The sequence below is a fragment of the Pan troglodytes genome, chromosome 13 (genome assembly GCF_028858775.2).
Source record: "Pan troglodytes isolate AG18354 chromosome 13, NHGRI_mPanTro3-v2.0_pri, whole genome shotgun sequence".
Lineage (NCBI taxonomy): Eukaryota > Metazoa > Chordata > Mammalia > Primates > Hominidae > Pan > Pan troglodytes.
In genome coordinates this window covers 115,181,465-115,201,177 of record NC_072411.2, presented here as the reverse complement: position 1 = coordinate 115,201,177, position 19,713 = coordinate 115,181,465, and the positions used below count along the sequence as shown (strand labels likewise).

The 19,713-nt window shown below is 37.6% G+C and overlaps 1 long non-coding RNA gene across 2 annotated transcripts in view; it reads left to right on the top strand.

The window, feature by feature from the left end:
• The window catches only part of LOC134808069 (uncharacterized), a 58,176-nt gene extending 38,817 nt beyond the window's left edge, over window positions 1-19,359 (top strand). For both annotated transcript variants that reach the window (XR_010150238.1, XR_010150237.1), the window contains one exon: window positions 16,196-19,359. This is a non-coding gene — a long non-coding RNA (uncharacterized LOC134808069). The remainder of the gene's footprint in view (window positions 1-16,195) is intronic.
• The last annotated feature ends 354 nt before the right edge of the window (window positions 19,360-19,713 follow it).

The following is a 19,713-nucleotide window of genomic DNA, read 5'->3' as shown; positions in this document are numbered from 1 at the left end:
GTAATCTATCTTGGGAATCAAGATAGGATACTTGGGAAACTGTTGTGACCCACAGAAAACATTTTGCATGGCATCTGATAAGGAGGCCACAAATTACAGTCTTCAGATGTGAAATCACCTGGGAATCTCCTAACATCATTTAACAAGTGACAAATAGCCAGGGCAAGGAACAGGATTGCATTCCTCATTAACCAATCAGGGCCATTTGGTAACTGGGATATCATCTGGAAGGAACAGATATCCAAGATGCCTGAAATGTAAAGTGCATTCAGACTTGCTTGCCTGGACAAAGCCCCAGTAGAAGAAAATGTATAGTACAGATACTTGGATGCCATGTAAGGAGTTACTAGCCAGCTGGGCAGAGTGAGTGACATTTGGTTGAGGCAGGGTGTGGGCACAGTACTCCAGGCAATCTGGCTTTCATCTTCCCTCGTATTTATTTGGCAAACTCAGCCATCATTCCTCACTACTCCCCCTCATATCTGAAGCAGTCATCTTGGGGTGAGAGGATTTATTATAAATTTCACATAGTGTTACTTAAAGAGCTTTCCAAGGGAAATAGATCCTCCTGGAAAACATGCCCAGGTCAAAGAGGAATATAGTATGGCAGCACCAACCCTAACCTGGCCTGATTGACCTCAACTATTTCTGGCTTCCTTGTGTCCCTGAGATCTTCCTTTGTACTTCTAGACGAGCCCTAATCATGTTGCAGCCTCTTTAGGTAGGGAAGAGAGAACACACTCACTATAAGATAGAAGCTCCATTTTCCTTGGTAAGCTGAGGTGCTATGAAGGCTAGACAGAAGAAAAGCATTCAGTCATCTTCACTGTTTACTGCCTCTATTTGGGGGGAAGGCATCATTTCCTCATTCTGATAAAGGGTAGTAAAGAGAACATCTATTCCCAGATGACTCATTGGTTTTTAGCTTTCTTTGTCCCTCCCATGTCTGACCGGCTTTATTCAGGACAAAGTTGGGGAATCAGCTGTAAGGAATTGCCTGGTGCAACTTAGTTCAAAAAAGGAAAGATGTGTGCTCACACACGCACACAAATAAGTGGGAGCTGCTTCGTTCCCTCAGAGTCACAGTCTTATGATTTCCTTTGTGCTTTAATCAGGACCATAAGTAGGGCATGTGACTAGGACAAGGAGGTTACCGTTTGAAGGTGGTAATGGAATAGGGTTACATTTGTTCCATTTCCTATGCTCTTTACATTCACGAGATCATTATCATGAAAACGGATTTGTGCTGTGCCATTTCCTGTTCTTGTTACAATCTTTATCATGACAAGAAGGTACTAGGTTTTAACGCCTGGTGTTACATTTAACTGTTTTTAATAACTGCTATGTAGTATGACTTTTCTTCCCATATTGTGTTGTCTGCACAAAAAGTAAAGGTGATGCAGTCCAGGAATTTGAGTGTTGGTTTACTGAGTGTCTTGAGGCTCTGAAATATCAGGGTAGGGGACACATCTTCTTCTTTCGATATCCCAACCTAACCAACAGAACTTTCACAAGAGGCTCTGACTTGCTACTGCATCTTCCACGTAGATTTCAGATGCCCACTTTTCTTATCCCTGACTCTTTATAGTCCAAATGACACTTCTAGTGACAGTCAGATTGTATAACCTAAGGGGCAAGGCAGTACAGTTTCCAATTATCATCAAAGAATTTCCCCAGCATTACCATGCTGAGACTTCAGGCTGTTGATACGGATTAGATCAAAAATAGAACATGGTATAATAAGAACCTTTGCTTCCTGGCATGGGCTAGAATCAGAATAGCTAATGGTACAACACTTTCAAGCTCTCCTTTCTTTAAAAGTAGGTTTAGTTCTTGTGAAAGCTGCTGAGTTGACAGCTCAGGATACTATGGATAGAAAAATGATAAGCTTTCCCTCCCTGCTTTTCCCAATATACCTTCGGCCTGCCCTGGAGGGAATGTCTCAAGAAGAGAAAGGTTAGTTCTTTTTCCAGGTACTTTTAATCTTTGAATTTGGGAGTAGGAGGATTATCCAAGCTGATTATAAAGAATGTTTCAAGATGGGGCTATGTTTCTCCTAAGAACAAAGCTAAAATTGACAGATCATTTCATTCAGGCAACTACAAAACCACCCAGCTAGAATCAGTTTTGAAATCATGTGCGTCTTCTCATAAGGGACCTCCAGAGCTCTCCAAGTGAGTTTTGCAATGGCTTGTGTGTGGTTGAAGTTTTAAGAACTCAACCTTTTGAGGAAGATAGGGTACAGCATTTGCTTCATAGCTAGTGCTAATGAAGAACCAGTCATTGCTAATGCTGACCCACCTGCATTTCTTCATAGCCACCAAGCTCAGAGCAACGGAGCTGACTAGGAGGAACTAAAGACTTCAGTGATAGGTTGGGGTTGGCAGGGTAGACAAAGTCTCCCAAAACTTGGTGGAATAGAGCTGAGAATTCCACCCCTTCCTTACACAAGCCTTATTCATAAACTTTGGGGTGGGGATCCATTGATGCATTTCAGGGGAGTTATGAAATTCCTGAAATTCTATATAAATTTCATTGTAAGCTAATGAACTATTTTTTTTCTCTCCTGAGGGTGTGCCTTCCTAGCTTTTATCTAATTTTCAAGGAGCTCTATGACATCCCACTTTTTAAGAGCCACTGCTTTAGATAGTCAAGTCTCTTTCCTCCAGTCCTGGGACCAATTGTCACCCGACCCACTCAGAACACACTTAGAGAAAAAAAGGCGTTAGATTACTGATAACACTTAAGTTGATTTCTCATTTCCAAAAGCTTGACTCCCTCTCATTCAGGCTGTTTTCTTATTTGCTAAATGTATTTTTATCTTTGACTTTGAACTTTTTGAAATGACATGTGTATAATGTATTTGATGTCTAGAATAACATCTTATAAAGCAAACTCTTTGACTACATGCATAATCGTGGCTTGTTCATCTGCCAGCACCACCCACCATAAGGAAAGGAAGGGTTCCCTTAATGAGTACTACCTTTTTAAGAAAGTGAAACTAAGAAAAATTTCACCCAACTTATAAAGGATAAAAATCCATTTTTAAATATAGCAATTCTCCTCTCAGAAATAATCTTGAGTGCCAATAAAAACATAACCACATTGCTTGCTCTTATTTAAAAAAAAATAGAAAAGAAGCTAAAGAGAACAGCTCCTCCTTTTCCACCGAATATTGTTCTGGGGAGTTCATAAGGTCAGGAACTTGACACTGGTTTCAGGTGGAAGCCAGTCAAGCAGGATTTCTTTGCCCTCTGGACAAATGGTTGGCCTACTTCAGGAATTTTGAGTAATTATTGCTGTTCTCTTCAGCCAGGAGAAATGTACTTTTCACAAAGAGAAGAGCTTGTGGCATTAACTTAATCCCACTGCCTGAGTGCACAAAATCAGTTTTGCTCTGCAGAATTATAGTTCCTAATTTACGAATATGAGAATTATTTCATCTCACCCCTTGGGTCTTTGTGAAAATGAAGCACTCATGGTGTTGCCTAGAGCATGATGTGATGCCCAGCATCATGTACTTCCTGGAGGATATCACTTCATAAATGCAAGGTACTAACAGGAGCAGATTGCTGTTCCTGGTATGTCCAATGCTGTTTTTCACTAAGAAGTATAGAGGCAGCAGTTTTGTGCCTTCAACCATGCCAGTCAAGAATTTTGAATTTTCACTCTTTCCCATTAGAATTACTCCTAATCATTCCCATAAAGACACATTTGCAGTAGCTGAACTCTGAAGCATCACAGACATTTGCAATGAGATTATTATGGTATTGTTTTGAAACAAGTAGTAGTATAAACTGTTTCTATGATCAAGTTCTTGAACAACATTAGCATCTAAATTAATTTGAAGAGGACACGGTTTTGGCAACCACTGGCCACAATTGCCGGTAGCCCTATTTTCATCAGAAAAGCAAAGGTCTCTTCATATTTAACTCCCTCTTAATATCCCTTGGTGGTTTCTGTTGTTTTGGAATCATTCTCTACCATACATAACAAGTCCTATGAACCATATGGGATTACCTGTCCAAATTCCCAGGGAACAGGGTAGCTGTGAGTATTTTTGTATGCCCCTATAGCATTGCCATAATGCCACCTCAGATTACTAGAGTAATCCTCACCAAAAACCCTCCAGGCAACTAACATGTCAGGAATTATTCTACTTATAATAGGAGGCCCATTAACACTGAAAAATAATATATTATTTTTTCACATGCACACAAATATATTGATTCAAATGTGTGTACATTTTGATCTAGTATTAACAATCTTGTCTATGTTTTTTTGGTAATCTGAGAGTTTTTGTATTTTTTTTAATTTGAGAGAGGGAGTATTGTGTATTTTTTTTTTTGAATTACAATCAATCCATAGCATTTAGTTGGTCTTTCAGCCCAAGTGAAACAAACACAACACCAATTCCTAACTTTTACGCAGCCTATGCAAATGACCTTCTATCCAATTAAGCAGGCAGCAAGCCTAGTATTTTAAGTAGAGGTAGTTTCTCAATACTTTTTGACCCATGTTTGTGGATTGCTTTAATGTCATTTCACTACTAAAAAAGAGTTTCTAGATTAAAAAATAGTTTATAGTTTAATTCTGTGATATTACACAATTTGGCTTGGTGTCTAGTCACTCAAGCTTTTCCCTTGTATTTTTAAATTACCATTTTAGGGACACAGTAAGAAAAAACAGCTTTAATGGCATTTAGTTATTTTGAGTTCATTAGATATAATTAAAAGTCTACAAGGAAGCTTTTCAAGTCAGTACCCGATTATGGGATTTAGCTAAACTTTTGAAATATGACAGTTAAGTTTGTGGGCATGCTGTACGTCAGAATTTTGCTTCTTATACCCTATTTGGGCCATGTGAATTCAGACAGGCCCAAACTGAGGAATCCCAATTTATGAACCTTCACTTTGTTTGCTCAAACTTGAGTGTCCAGATTTTTTAGACAGCTTATCATAGAAGAAGATTTAACAATGAGATCTGTTCTCTTAACAAATTTTAAAGTGTTCAATACAGTATTGTTAACTACGGGCACAATGTTGTACAGCAGATCTCTAGAGCTTCATCTTTCATAACAAACCTTATACCAACTAAACTTTCCATTTCTCCCTCTCCCCAGCCGCTGGCAATCACCATTCTACTCTCTTCTTCAATGGTTTTGACTATTTTCAATACCTCATATAAGTAGAATTATACAGTGTTAGTTCTTCTGTGATTGGCTTATTTTACTTAGCATAATGTCCTCAGAGTTCACCTATGTCATGACATATGGCAGGATTTTCTTTTTTCAAGAAAGAATAATGCTAGAGTTGGTTATTGTGAATAATGCTAGAGTGAACATGGGAGTGTGAATATCTCTTTGAGATCTTGATTTTAATTCTTTTGGATAAATACCTAGAGTAGGATTGCTGGATTATATGGTAGTTTTGTTTTAATTTTTTCAGGAATCTCCATACTGTTTTCTATAGTGGCTGTACTATTTTACATTCCCACCAAGAGTATAATAGACAAGGGTTCCAATTTCTCCACATCTTTGTCAATATTTTTAATAACACCCACCCTAACAGGTATGAAGTGATATTTTATTGTGGTTTTGATTTGCATTTCCCTGACGATTAGCAATGTTGAGCACTTTTTCATATACCTGTTGGCCATTTGTATGTCTTTATGGAATTTATAGAATAGACATTTAAAGAAATGTCTATTCAAGTCCTTTGCCCATTTTTAAAATCAGGTTATTTGGTTTTCTGTTTGTTTTGTTTTTGCTACTGAATTATAGAAGTTAAGTGTCTAGATTTGATATTCAATGAGATATCTTCTAGGAAAATGATTTTTATCTGTTTAAAAATACTTTTGTTGGCACCATTTAAATGAATATTGGGAAATATTTTTCTTCTGTCAAGAAATGTTGGTATTAGAAGTATCAATAAAACAAAATTAAGTTCTTTGCTAATTTTTGTAAATTAAGTGATGGTGTTAGCTCCGTTATACCTTGATTCCATGAGCATACCAACATTATAGAGCCCTCATATAGAAAATGTATAACCCTCCTATGGTGGCCAGGGAGTGTGCTACCTGAGTCTCTCTCTAACAAAGGCCTTGCTGATCAGCTGCCAGGAATGCAATTAGGTGACAGCCTCCAGCTATAGCACCTTTGGGATCCACCACAGCATTTAAGCTAAGGCCAGGCTTTTCCTGACATAACGCCTAGGTAAGGACTGAGCACAATCACTACAACGCTCCTAATTCCCAGCCATTCCAACTCACAGGCTCCCCTGTGGGCAGTCTTTATGACAGAGCTCCCTGGTTGGGCTGGCTGAGACTTTGTCAGAGCTGCACCCTAATCACAGGCTTTTCCTACTTAATCCTCCTTCCTGCCCCTCACCTTTCACACATGTCATGATCTGAAGGCTTTCCCTGTCTACTCCTGCTCCTTCTCTCCCTTATATTTCAAAATCATTACCCCAATAAATCTCTTGTACTTCTGGTTTCCATCTTGAGGTCTGCCTTCCTGAGGTCCTAACCAGCACACCTCCCCTGAGTCCCAAATGCCTTTCTAGCTATAGCGCCATTTCTTTTTCTGCTCTACAATAGAACTTCTCACGAGTGGTCTAATCTGTGGCTTTCTCTTTCTACTCCCTGCTCACTTGTTAACCCCCATCTATCTGTCTTCCATTACTAATACTCCACTGAGAAACTACCATGAAAGTCACCACCTTACTTACCTCCATATTATAAATCCAACAGGTATTTTCCTATCATCTTATTTTGTCTCTCAGTGACACTTGATATATTTTTTCTGTACCCTCAGAAAAACAAAACAAATTTTTCACTGTCAAATCAGAGAGGTGATATCAGGTTGTTGTTAAGAACATAGCCTCTGGATTTAGATAGCTTTGATTTGAATCCTACATCTGCCACTTTTGAGCTGTATAAAGTTGGGAAAATTGTTTAACCCCCCTGTGCCTCAGTTTCCCTGTCTGTAAAATGGGGGTAATAATAGTACTTACCTTTTGAAATTGAGGGGATTGAATGTAAGGCAATCACAGCAGTATTTGGCACCGTGATTGCTAGTCGTCGTCATCGTCGTCATCATCATCATCATCATCATTATCATCATTCAAGGACACATGTTTTTGGTTTTTCTCCCCCCTCTCTGTGTGCTCCATCCCTATCTTCTTTGCTAGTTGCTTCTTACAAATGAGACCTCTAAATGTTGAAGTGCTCCAGAGCTTGATCTCTAGCCATACTTTTTCCTAGCCCTGTGAATTTGTATACCACCAGATGCCAATTCTTCCTAAATGTGTCTCCTCAGCCTTGACCCAAATCCAACAGCATATTTGACATTTTTACTTGTATAAAAGTGTTTTAACATACCAAAAACAAGACTCATGATAATTCCCCATCTTGTCAAAATCTGTGCTAAGATTCCCCCATCCCCAATTTTCTTTACTTGCTCAAGTTGAAAATCCAGGGGTCTTTGATTTTTCCACTTTTATCTGTCAGATTTGATCCTTCTGTAACTCTATTTCTCCTACTACCTCCTTGGTCTAAACCAGCAAGTTTTCCCCCATCTCTAGCCTGGATTACTGAAATGACCACCAATCTGAGCTTCTAGCTCTCACTTTTTTTCCTGTCTGCAGTGGATTAAGCACCCAATTGCCAAGTTTATCTTTTGAACAGGCAGTGAAATTATGTTTGTGTTGTTTTGTTTTGTTTCGAGACAGGGTCTCACTCTGTCACCCAGGCTGGAGTGCAATGGTGCAATCATGGCTCACTGCAGCCTTGATCTCCTAGGCTTTAGTGATTTTCCCATCTCAGCCTGCTGAGTAGCTGGGACCACAGGCACACACCACTAACCCTTTATTTATTTATTTATTTATTTTGTAGAGACGGTGTCTTGCTATGTTGTCCAGGCTGGTCTAGAATTCCTGGGCTCAAGGGATCCACCTGCCTTGGCCTCCCAAAGTAAAAGTATCTTTATTTTCCTATTTAAAATGCTCTTTCAGCTTCTGATTGAATTTAGAATGAAATCTGAACACTCTTCTTTGGACTACATGATGCTATACGTCCTGGTGACAGTCTCCCACTGTCTCTTTCTGCAGTGGATTAAGCACCCAATTGCCAAGTTTATCTTTTTCAACAGGTAGTGAAATTATGTTTGTGTTGTTGTTTTGTTTTGTTTTGTTTGTTTTGAGACAGGGTCTCACTCTGTCACCCAGGCTGGAGTGCAGTGGTACACTCACTATCTCTTGTCAGTGCCCCTCACTGTGCTCAGCCAGACTGGTCCACCCACTGGCCTTTAAACACCCTAAACTCCTATCTGCTTCAGGGGCCTTGGGTTTGCTCTTCCCTCTAAATTCAGTGCTTTTCCTTGACTCTCCCAGGCTGGCTACTTTAACTCAAATTTCAGGTTTTGACTCAGAGGGCACCACCTCTGGGAGGCTGCCTCTGACCAGTTATCTAAAGGAACATCCCTATCCTTGATTATTCAGCCTTTTCTACCATTCATGAAAAATTTGAAATTATCTTGGTTGTTTATTTCTTTGCTTGTTTATGATCTATCATTCCACATTAGAATTTAACCCTCTTGAGAGAGAAAGACCTTGTCTTTCTTGTTCATACTTGTATGCCCACCACCTAGAGCAGTACCTGGTACAGAGCAGGCACTTAATAAATATTGGCTGCATTAATACATGAATGGCTGAATCTTGGCAGACAGCAGACAGTTTTACAAAGCAATGACAAGATAATGATTCACAATTTAAAGAGACCACTCTGGATAATAAAATATAGACACAACTCTTATTTTCTGCACTAGAAATTGTAGATGTCAGATAGCCAAGTGGCAATATTAAAAATAGAAACTATTTTAATATTCAAAACATTAAAAAACTAATATCTTTGTCATGGACTGCTATATGAAGTTCAGGTTATGTTAAAGTTTATGTAGATGTTGGGATGAGGGGACATCAACATTTCTTAAATATCTATTATGTGCCCTGAACTCAGCTAGGGTATTCACATTAAAAATTTTCTACATGTATATATTTGTCAGAATATGCTCATTTTCTACATTTATATTAAATTGATTAAAATAAGCCATCATATTTATATATAAATAGAAAATAGAATTTTCACATTAATTCTTTTTATGATTATAAAATGACACTTGAAATCTAAGTAACATAGATTATGGCACCTTAAGATAATTTAGGAAACTATAAAGTTACTTTCAATTGGGATGTAATGCATTTTACATTTTAGCACATCATAAATCAGGAATAAAAATTATGCTATATTTTAAGTAGAATACTTTCCTGAATACTTTTAGTGATTATGTAAGGCAAAGGAAGGTACTTAAAAGATAAAAATGACAGCAACCAGCTAAGCCAGGTGATTTACTAAGTACTTGGCCAGTAGGGTTTCAGTGAGATAGCCAACTGATCATTTAACCAATTTAAACAACTGAAGCTTAGAAAAGTTAGGTAACTTGTCTAAATTCACTCAGGTAGTAATCATCTTAGCAAAGATTTGCACCCAGATCACTCTGATTTCAAGCTCTTAACCCATTGCTAGGCAATGGTTCTATAGCCTGTAAAGGTAAATCACCCTAATGAGAAAAAGCCAAGTTCTTTACTGCCGTAGCTGCAGCAGTAAAACCCACAAGGGATTTTTCTCTTGGTTCAAATAATATTTTATTAGAACTTAAGTTATAAAAGTCTATGATGAGCTCCATTGCCAGAGAGACCTGGATCTCTGCAGAGTTGTGGGTGAAGTTCTATGGGAATCCTTTGGTGTATTAGACGGCAGCAGACTCCCTCGGGTGTCTCACTTTCATGAGCACTAGAAATTCACACAAGTGCCAATGGGAAGATTTGAAAGGCTCCCAGAGCTGACCCAGAGTCTGAATGCCCCTTGCCTGTACTTCCTAGTAGGAGATTCTGACTTGATCAATTCCACAGTTTTGATCATAGCCAGCAGTGACTATACATGGTGTGCGGGCAGTACTTAAAGCTCCCTGAGGGATGAAATGCCTCATCACTCAGCAACCACTTTGGCAAACTAAAGGGTAACATTCATTGGCTCTGAACAAGTGAATAAGAGAAACAGCTCCCAAATCTCTGGAGGAAAACATGATAGAATAAAAAAAAAAAAAAAAAAAAAAAAAAAACTACTGACTTAAAAAAGCCCTTCTAATCCAATCTTAAAATTTTCACAAATCCATGTAATAACTACAAATCTATTTGCAGTTGGAAATCCAGACACTTTAAGGAGGGTCTCAACAAAGTCATGTTTCAAAACATACCAGTTATTTTATTCATTCATTTATTCAATATTTACTAAGTCCCTATTATGTGTCAGATACAGTTCTAGGCCCCAAGGATACAGCCTGAACAAAAAGTCCCTGATCTCAAGGAGAAAGAGAGATAAATAGATAACATATCAGGTGGTGATAAGTGTGAGGAAGAAAAATAAAATAAAGTAAGAAACAGAGGACTAGGAGGAGGGAAATGGATACTGTTTCCTCATGGTAGTCAGGGAAGGAAGGTCTATTTGATAAAAGACATGAAGAAAATAAAGGAGCAAAACTTTCTGACCATTTGTGGAAGGAATAGCAAGAGCAGGATGGTGCATGAGCCATTTATAGAAATCAATGTGGCTGAAGCAGAGTCAAGTTGGGGAAGAGGAGGAGCAAGAAGTACCATGGAACCAAGGCAGATGCCACTGTGTGGGCTTCCCTAGGACTAAAGCTTTTACCATGAGTGAGATGAAAAGTGATTAGAGGGTCTTGAGCAAAGGAGAAACATGATGATGGTTCATAATGTAAAGGGATCATTCTGGATAAAAGATTATAGGAGTTAAGGTGGACGCTGAGAAATCAGTAGGAAGCTACTCCAATTGTTCAGGAAGGAGTCAATGGTTTGAATCAAGGTAAATGCTATGATGGTCATGAGAAATGGTCAGATCTAGATGTATTTTGAAGGCAGAGCTGCCAGACTTTGCTGATAGCTTAACTGTGGAATGTGGCAGATAAAGAGAGTGGTTTACGGATGATCTGGGGCCATTTATGCAGATTGGGAAAATTGGAGGAGAAACCGTTTAATGAAGGTAAAAAAAAATTGAGTTCTTTTAGAGACCTGTTAATTTTGAGACAACTTTAGATAGCCAAATGGAGTAAACAGTTGGATATAGACACCTGGATTTCAGGGGATAGGCCCATGCTGAAGATAGCATTTTAGGAGTCATTCACAATATGATGACGTAGTTAAACAGGGATCTAAAGAGATCACCAAGGAAGTGAGGCACAATGCTAACAGCTAAAGTTGAGAGAATATTTAGTATGTGCCAGGCATTATTCTAAGGGCTTACTTATATTAAACTCAACCCTCATAGCAGCACTATGAGGTAGACACCATTATTCAGCACTTGAAGAAACTGAGGCACAGAGAGGCTAAAGTTAATCTTTTCCAGATCGCAAAGCTAGATAAGTGGAAGTGGCAAGATTCAGACACAGACAGGTACCAGAGTCCTCCACAGAGGAGCAAGGTCCACATTGCCACTTTCAGACCTTGTTTCTGCTTCAGTGTCCTGTACTCCCCTCAGTAATGGTCAGAACAAAGAATAAAAACAAAAATCAGAGTTTTGTACCATTTAAATTCTAGGCTCACACAATCATTAATGCTAGAAAAGGGAAGATTCATAAACAAGCTGTTAAAAACAAAACATAATAGTCAAACAAACCTTCCCTTAAAAGAAAGGCAAACAACCCAAGGAAAGAAACTAAGATACTTTTTATCTTATTCTATTTACTAGATTTCATCTATAGGTTGTAAGATGCCTTTCAATTAGAGAGATCTAAAAGCAGGGGGAAATGTGTCTTAGAATTAATGAAATATGACATTTAAACTTTTTTCAGCAGCCTGCTTATTTTGTTGACTATGCTCTAAGCATTATTTCAGCAGGAATGCATTGTTTTTAATATGCTTGCCATTATAGTAGACCACAATGCCTCCTCTATAATAGAGATGACTTTCTTTTCTAAAAATAATATTCAACGTGAGCAGTAAAACCTTCATTTTTAACCCTCTAGTTATCTTATTGTGCATAACAGTTCAGAGTGATGTTCATAACGATGGCTGATGATGGGCACAAGAAACATGTATAATTTTATATTTTTATTGAGAGTGGGATCTTTATCTCATTATCTTGATATTGCTAATATAGCAGGGGCTTGCCAAATCTTTACTAAATTAAAATATAGACATTTCAACTTAAAATATTGTTCCTAGTGTCAAAATATTACCATGTACATATGCAAAATTCATATACAATGCTCACCTTTTATCACTTTTGAATTTTGCTGATGTGCCCAAGTGCAATATTCATGAAAATAACCATGTTATTTTTGCTGAGTTAATGTGTATATTTATCAAACTTCTTTATCTTGGGTATCTCTGGACATGACCAAACAGAGCATGCAGCATGCCACTAAAGAAGTTGTTGCCATTATCCAGGGTTGGCAAAGAGGAACTGCAAAGAGGCAAACAATTAAAACAGTAGCACAAACCTTGAAAACATTATGCTAAGTTAAATGGTGGTGATGGCTGCACAACAATGTGAATATATGTAATGCCACTCAATTGTGTACTCAGAAATTAATTTTACATTTTTTATATATATATTTTACTGCAATAAACAAAATGAACACAAACTGTAGGGAAGCTACAATGCTACATTTCTCCATTCTTACTTAAGTCGTTTTCTAAAGACTTGGCAGGAAAAGTGGGAATGCATGTACCCACTTATAGAAGCATATGTGCACACATCTACCGGCATAACATGCTTCTTGTCTCCAAACAAATGATTTTCCCATCTCCTCCAAAGCCAGCATCAACCCTGAAATTTAGTTTTTAGTTTACTTCAAACATGCAATTTACCAATTGATTTTAGGATATCTCTTCACTCAGTACTTGCTTACAGACCCCTGGAATGAAGGCCTGAATTTGCCCTGGGTTGAAGAGGCCTCCTTTGAAGTCACGAGCTATTTGTCCTTGGGTCATTTACAATGGGACCTCATCACCTGCTGGGAGAATCTGAGAGGCTGTTTGAGAAAGTCTTAAAAACAAAGTTTCCCAGGGTTGGGAGATCAAATACTTTGGAAAATACAGCTTAACGTCTTTTTCTCCTAGAACCAGGATATGATGGAAAGGGCACACAGCCTTGCCAGCTGGCAGATCTCAGTTCCACATCTGTCCCTGCTCCCATTTCCCATGTAATTTTATGCAAGTTATTTCTCTGACCTCAGTCTCCTTATCTATAAAATAGGGAACATTAGTACTTATTTTGCTTGGTTGTTATGAATATAGGTGTATCATGTGGGCACAAAGTAAATTACAGTATGCTGACATGACCAATGAAAGTTTAAGTCTTGAGGCTGTCTCCAAGCCTGTCCGTATGGAGAAGGCTTTGCTTGTGATCCCGTGGCAGGCAAAACAAAATCTGTAATACTGAAGGCCATTTAGTATAATGGAAATAAATCAAATTGTTATTTTAAACCCAAAGGAACTATAGCTACTTTGCTTTATATGGGGAGTGACAAACTCATATCAAGAGAAGTCAATCAATACCATTCCCTTCTCTGGAGAGTCTAATTGGGGCTGACTAAAGCAAAGACCTGGATTTCAGTGGCTCTCTCTAGTACCACTACAGGGAAAGAGCAATACTAGATAGCCCCTTGTTTACACCAGCCTGTTGATGTGTCTGTGGTTATGCAAGGGTGGAGAGCATAACTCTTCTGTCTAATAAAGTGAAAGGAATAGAAATTTGAGGAAAGCTCTGAAGCAGCAGCACCAGTGGGATAACTGTATAAATTGCCTTGTTATCCCCAGACCTTTAATAGAAAGTGCTACACACTCACCTGATGTTTTTGGAGGGCTGGGGGAATCAAGGAGAAAGTTCTTTATTCAGCTTCAGGGGTTATGTGGCACAGTACAGACACAGCTCTTGTGGGAAGGCATCACAATTAATAACGTAACCTTAGAAGAAGCAATTCAGAGTCAGAATTGGCCAGGAAAAGCACATACCATCCTCACCTTCCCCTTCCCTGTTAGAATTTATGGTAAGAATGAGGAATATGGGGTTACCACCACGTGTGGGATAAGGCTCAAGTCCATTCCACTGAGTTGAAAAAGACAAGGCACCTCAGCTGATGCCTAAGGTACTCTAGTAATGGGCTGAGAAATTGGTAGGAAGACGGGTGCCCTTGCAGGCTCAGATACTGTTACATGCCCCTGAGCAAAATTCAGGATTGCAGAGCAGGAATGCACTCTACTCTCTACTTCTTGCAAAGAAAGGATCTCGTTAACTCTGGAAAGAGATTTATTTTTTTCTATAGAATTGTTGTTATGTAATTACACATAAAACATATGTCTAGCTTCTTAAAGGGAACTGGCTTCAAATGAGAAAATTTATCAAAATTTCCTTTCAAAGTGTTTATCACTTGCTAACAGGCATATTTCATACTCGAGCTCGCTGTTTGGATAAGAGATTCATAACTTCATTGAAAACACTGTCTTATTTCTTGAAAGCAGAGAAAAGGTGTGCAAGGAGACAGGCTCGCTCTTAGATATAGCTTAAATGTAGAGATAGATAAATTACCCGTATTCATTGTACTCTGTTTCACTGTTTGGTTTTGTTGTTTTTCTTTTTAACTGCCTAGAAGCTTGTTTCTCTGCTACAATTGGAATTTAATCACTGGTAATTTAAGACTAATAGACCCACAGATGGACATCTGTAATTAGGAAAGTATTTTTGCTTTTTGTTGCACCACTCAGTTTTTTTCCCTTTTTTAAAAAATACATTTTTGTGTTAGTGAAGCAAACTACTAAAACTACTGAAAATACTACAAGTTGTTATTTGAGTTATTTCCTCTGTAAAATTACAGCAACTCATTTTCAGCTGGCTAGTTAGCTATCTGAAAGGAGGATAGCTGTGCTAGCTCAATGCTTGCAACACAGTAGGTTCTCAGGAAATATGTTACATGAAATAAATTAAAGATTGAATAAATCAATGAATGAACCCATGAATGAATAAACTAATGAGAGTTGTCCCAATTTCTCTCCATCTCTACGTAACAGTTCTGCTCTCTGCCCACCTTTTGTACCATTTCCCCATCAGCAACATCCCCAACAACAGCACACGCACACTGGCACCAACCAGTGTGATTATATGAATGTTTGTCTAGGCAAGTGGGTACATAAACATTTTAGAGGTCTAGTCTTATGAAGTAGAAAGGTTGAAGTCTAGGGAAAGGAAAGGAATCTCTCTTCTCCTTCAAGTGCTTTCCATTTGTTCAGTGAGTACCGGTTAAATGAATGACTAGCAAATGCTCAATTCCAGCTATTACTTTTTCATCTGAGCTCTCTTGATTATCCCAAATAATTTTTACAAATGGCATAAAATAGAGATTTTGATGTTTATTAAGACTGTATATTTAATTATGCTATTGTTTTCTCACAGAAGTGATACTAAATATATTTTTATTACATTATTCAAGATCAAATGGAAGTGCTCTCTTCCTCTCTCCCTCTCTCTCTTAACAAACTGGTTCTTCATGGGTCTGTGTGTTTGTGATTAAACAATTACAGAACTCCATCCAAAACTGGAATTTACATGGTGCTGTGAATTCATAATATTTAATCTTGCAGTGATTAAAAGAAGATGCTATACATAGTATTATTGGAATTATAATAGGTAATATTATGTTGCCTGAATAAAAGATTATTAAGGTTATTAATACCCAGAGATTACCAAGGTTTCTGTTCAGGTTTATAACTCTCAGACCTGAGTGACTTTGCCTTTTTCTTTCACTATTGGTACAATGAGGATATCTGCAATTAGATAATTTGCAATTATGTAGGACAGGTATGTAACACCACAGGAGAGCAGAAGCTGCAGCCGGCATGGCACATGAGGAGGAAGACTCAGAGACGCCTGACATATGTAACACTAGAATGTATAATACAAAAACATATATAGGCTGGAAGTTGATAAATAAAACAAAAATTCTAAATGTGTTCGTGTATTTTAAAGGACTTAATCTTTTTATGGTAAAATGATTAGTGCGTATTGACATAAATTTTAAACAGAAAAAAAAGGAGAATACAAGAAAATATGTTGGCATTTGTAGGTTGGCTCCAGTACGTTTCAAGTGCCAGCAACTGAAGGTGAACTCTGGTTGCTTCCAGGCCTCCCTTGCATGATTTGGGGTTAGAATTGTCCAAATACCATGAGTAATATGGAAGTTCTCTGAAGGGTAAGTTCATGCTCTGATTTCACATTTACTTTCTGATAATTCGACTGGAAACATAACTGAGAGCCCTTGCTGTGGCAGCTTCCTGGAGATGGGAGTGATATGCAGAGTCACTCTGCTTGGAACTTCATCAGTTTATTCCCAAATCCTGGCAGAATGAATTCAACACTTGCTCCGTCATTGCTGTTGCCATTTCATGCTTAAGAAACAAGACCTAGTTCTTAAATAGCCACTGTCAACCACTTCTTCGATGCTTCCTATTTCAAATGCTATGGCTATGTAATATTCAAATTATGAATATCTAAAATATAAGTGATGTACTATGCTGTGCTTCTTTTCTGAAATATACTTTTACAGTTTTGAATTTATAGTTCATAAATATCCACTGATATTTCTGTACTTTCTGTCTCTTTTGAAGACAGCCTTTAGGTGAGGTTTTATCCTATGGGCTTTGGTGATTAACAGCAAAACAAATTATGTTGTTATAATACTTAATATTTATCATATCCTTTTGAAGAGATGTTCAAAATATGTTAGACATTTTCTCCTTTATGTCAAATGCTTTTATATACTACTACCACTGACTTATTTTCAAATGGTTTATTCTCATTATTGAAATACCTAAATGGTCATGTAAAATTAAAATAATTTATCTCATAAAATGAAAATTATGAAAATAAAAAGGATAAAGTCCACTTCTTTCATTTAATATCTTTGGATTCATTTAATAGAATGCTTAAATCAGGGGCTCTGGTAAATTTTACCATGGCTTTACATTATGTCAGTGGACATTGTGTTTTAATCCAAGACTATGAAAAACTAACTGTAGATAAACAACAATTGAATAAATTACTAATTAGCAAAAAAGATGCCAAATTGAGATCACCTATTAGCATGATTTAGAGCTAATTTTATACTTCTTTTTAGCTTTTCCTTGGCAATATCTTTTTTTTTTTTTTTCTGAGACAGTCTTGCTCTTGTCGCCCAGGCTGGAATGCAGTGGCATGATCTCAGCTCACTGCAACCTTTGCCTCCCGGGTTCAGGCGATTCTCCTGCCTCAGCCTCCTGAGTAGCTGGGATTACAGGTACCCGCCACCATGCCTGGCTAATTTTTGTATTTTTAGTAGAGACGGGGTTTCGCCATGTTGGCCAGGCTGGTCTCGAACTCCTGACCTCATGATCTGCCTGCCTCAGCCTCCCAAAGTGATGGAATTATAGGCATGAGCCACCAGGCCCGGCCTGGAAATATCCATATATTTTTATAGTGCTTCTTAAATCACTCTTTCTGTATCTATGAGCACAAAACACCAAAATAATAGTAATATTGAAGGTGTCTTATTTCTACAATTTCCAAGATAGTGACATCTGAGATAATCATTTAACAATTTAAATGAACTTTAAATATACAGACCACAGATCCATTTTTCTTGATTCAATAATATTACTGACATTCCAATACACAAAGTTCCTTATTAAACAGCAGAAAACTTCCCAGAAGTCTTTCCCCTACTTTTGTGTGATATTAAAAAACTTTGGAAAGTGTTCTATAAGAGTTAAGATTTATATATATTAACAATATAGCCAAGGTGCCCCTTTCTTTTTACTGCAGGTTTCTAGACCTTCAGCTCCTTAGATAAAGTTTATGAGAATATTAGAATCTAATAATAATTAGATTCCACTTAAAATTTGTTCTCAATTTATAACTAGAAGTAATTAGAAGTCCCTATCTTAAGTCATTCTAGAGATGTACCAATAATATAATAACATTTCTAAGGATTTTCTATTTAAATAAGAAGAACAGTATAGATTATGTCATTTTCTTGACAATTTGTAGTGGTAAAAACCACTTCACTATGTCTATTGTTTTTGGTTTTCTGTAGACATGGCTATAGAAAGGGTGATTAGAATGTACTTAAAAAAAAAAGTTCCTAACCCAAGAAAAAGCTAAAAAGAGCCTTCCATGGGGAATAAAGCACTAAAATTAGTTGTCAATCATGCCAATACCTGCTTACAATTTGGTGTCTTTTCCACTAAGTTGCAGCTTCTTCAGTTGTTCTTAATCAGCATTGGTTTTTCATTGCAGTACCTCTTGCATCCATTTCTCTATTTTCAGTGTCCCCGAACTAGTCCTCAGGGACTCCATAACCTATTAGGTTTGACATCAAGTATAGGATCTTAGGTAAGTCATATAGTGACATAGAAGCTCTGTGAACCCGAGTTTCCTCATATGCAAGATGCAAGAGTGAGGGGAAAATGAAATATCTAATATGCCTCTGTCCTCTAAAATTTCATTATACTGCAATTTCAATTCAGGCTCCTCTCACATAGCAGAGCCCTGTCTTTGCTGATCTTTCTGCCTCCAATCTGAATTCTGGCATTTAAGATTTATTCTAGCAGTTTAAATCACTTTTGACTTTGGGAAATCTTTTTGTTAACTTCATTTGCTGTTCAAAGTTAAAACTGTCACCTGACTTTTTCCAGATATTCCTGCCTGTTTTCCAAACTTGAGTAAAACCACTGTGAAAGCTGGAGTTAGTCTAATACTTCTTGGCAGAACCTCATGCAGGTAACTTGGCTTGTTGGCCATAAGTCTCTTAGTCACAGCCACAGGTAATCCATTTCCTTCTTGGCTGTTAGGAAAGGGCCTAATTAGCGAATCCAACAAATTCCATTCCCCACCCCCTTCTTCCATGGGTTAGTTCTGTGCTCCTTTAGGCTTCTTGCCAGGCTGCTGCTCTGAGAGCGATCAAATTACCATTAGAGCCAGCCAGCAACAGCACAATGCTGTTTATCTACCTTCTACCCCACAATTCTTTTTCTTCATCAAAAGTTCTGCTCCATTCTTTTTCTTCCTAAGGAAACCTACCGCTTCTCCCATTTGCTTATGATGAATCTATGATTTTGTTATAATTTTTAATGAAATAAAACAACTTACCCTTTTTGTTCCCAGTAACACATCACTGAATTTCACATGAATTCATGAGATTTAACTTCAGGAGCAAATGAAATAAATCCCTCCTCTCACCAAAAAAAAAAAAAATCTTTTTTCATTTATCAAATATGCTACACATACTAGAGAAATGCAAACCCAAATGATTCAGAAAAGTTAGGCGTTTACAATTTTCACAAATAGGGACATTTTATTCTTTATATCATTTCAGTCATAGATTTCTACTTAAATTGACTTTCTTCTTACAATCGTCTTTGTGAGATTAGTGTATGAAATGATAGCATGAAGAAGTAAAAGCTATAATACATCAAGGTACATTTGGCAGAAGAATGACTCATCTTCATGAATTCTGTGTGTATTCATGAAAGAGCTCAGCTGGGCGGCCAGGTGACCGGTAGGAGTGGGTTATTTACCTGGGAGGACCTGGAAAGCTTTTTACACAGT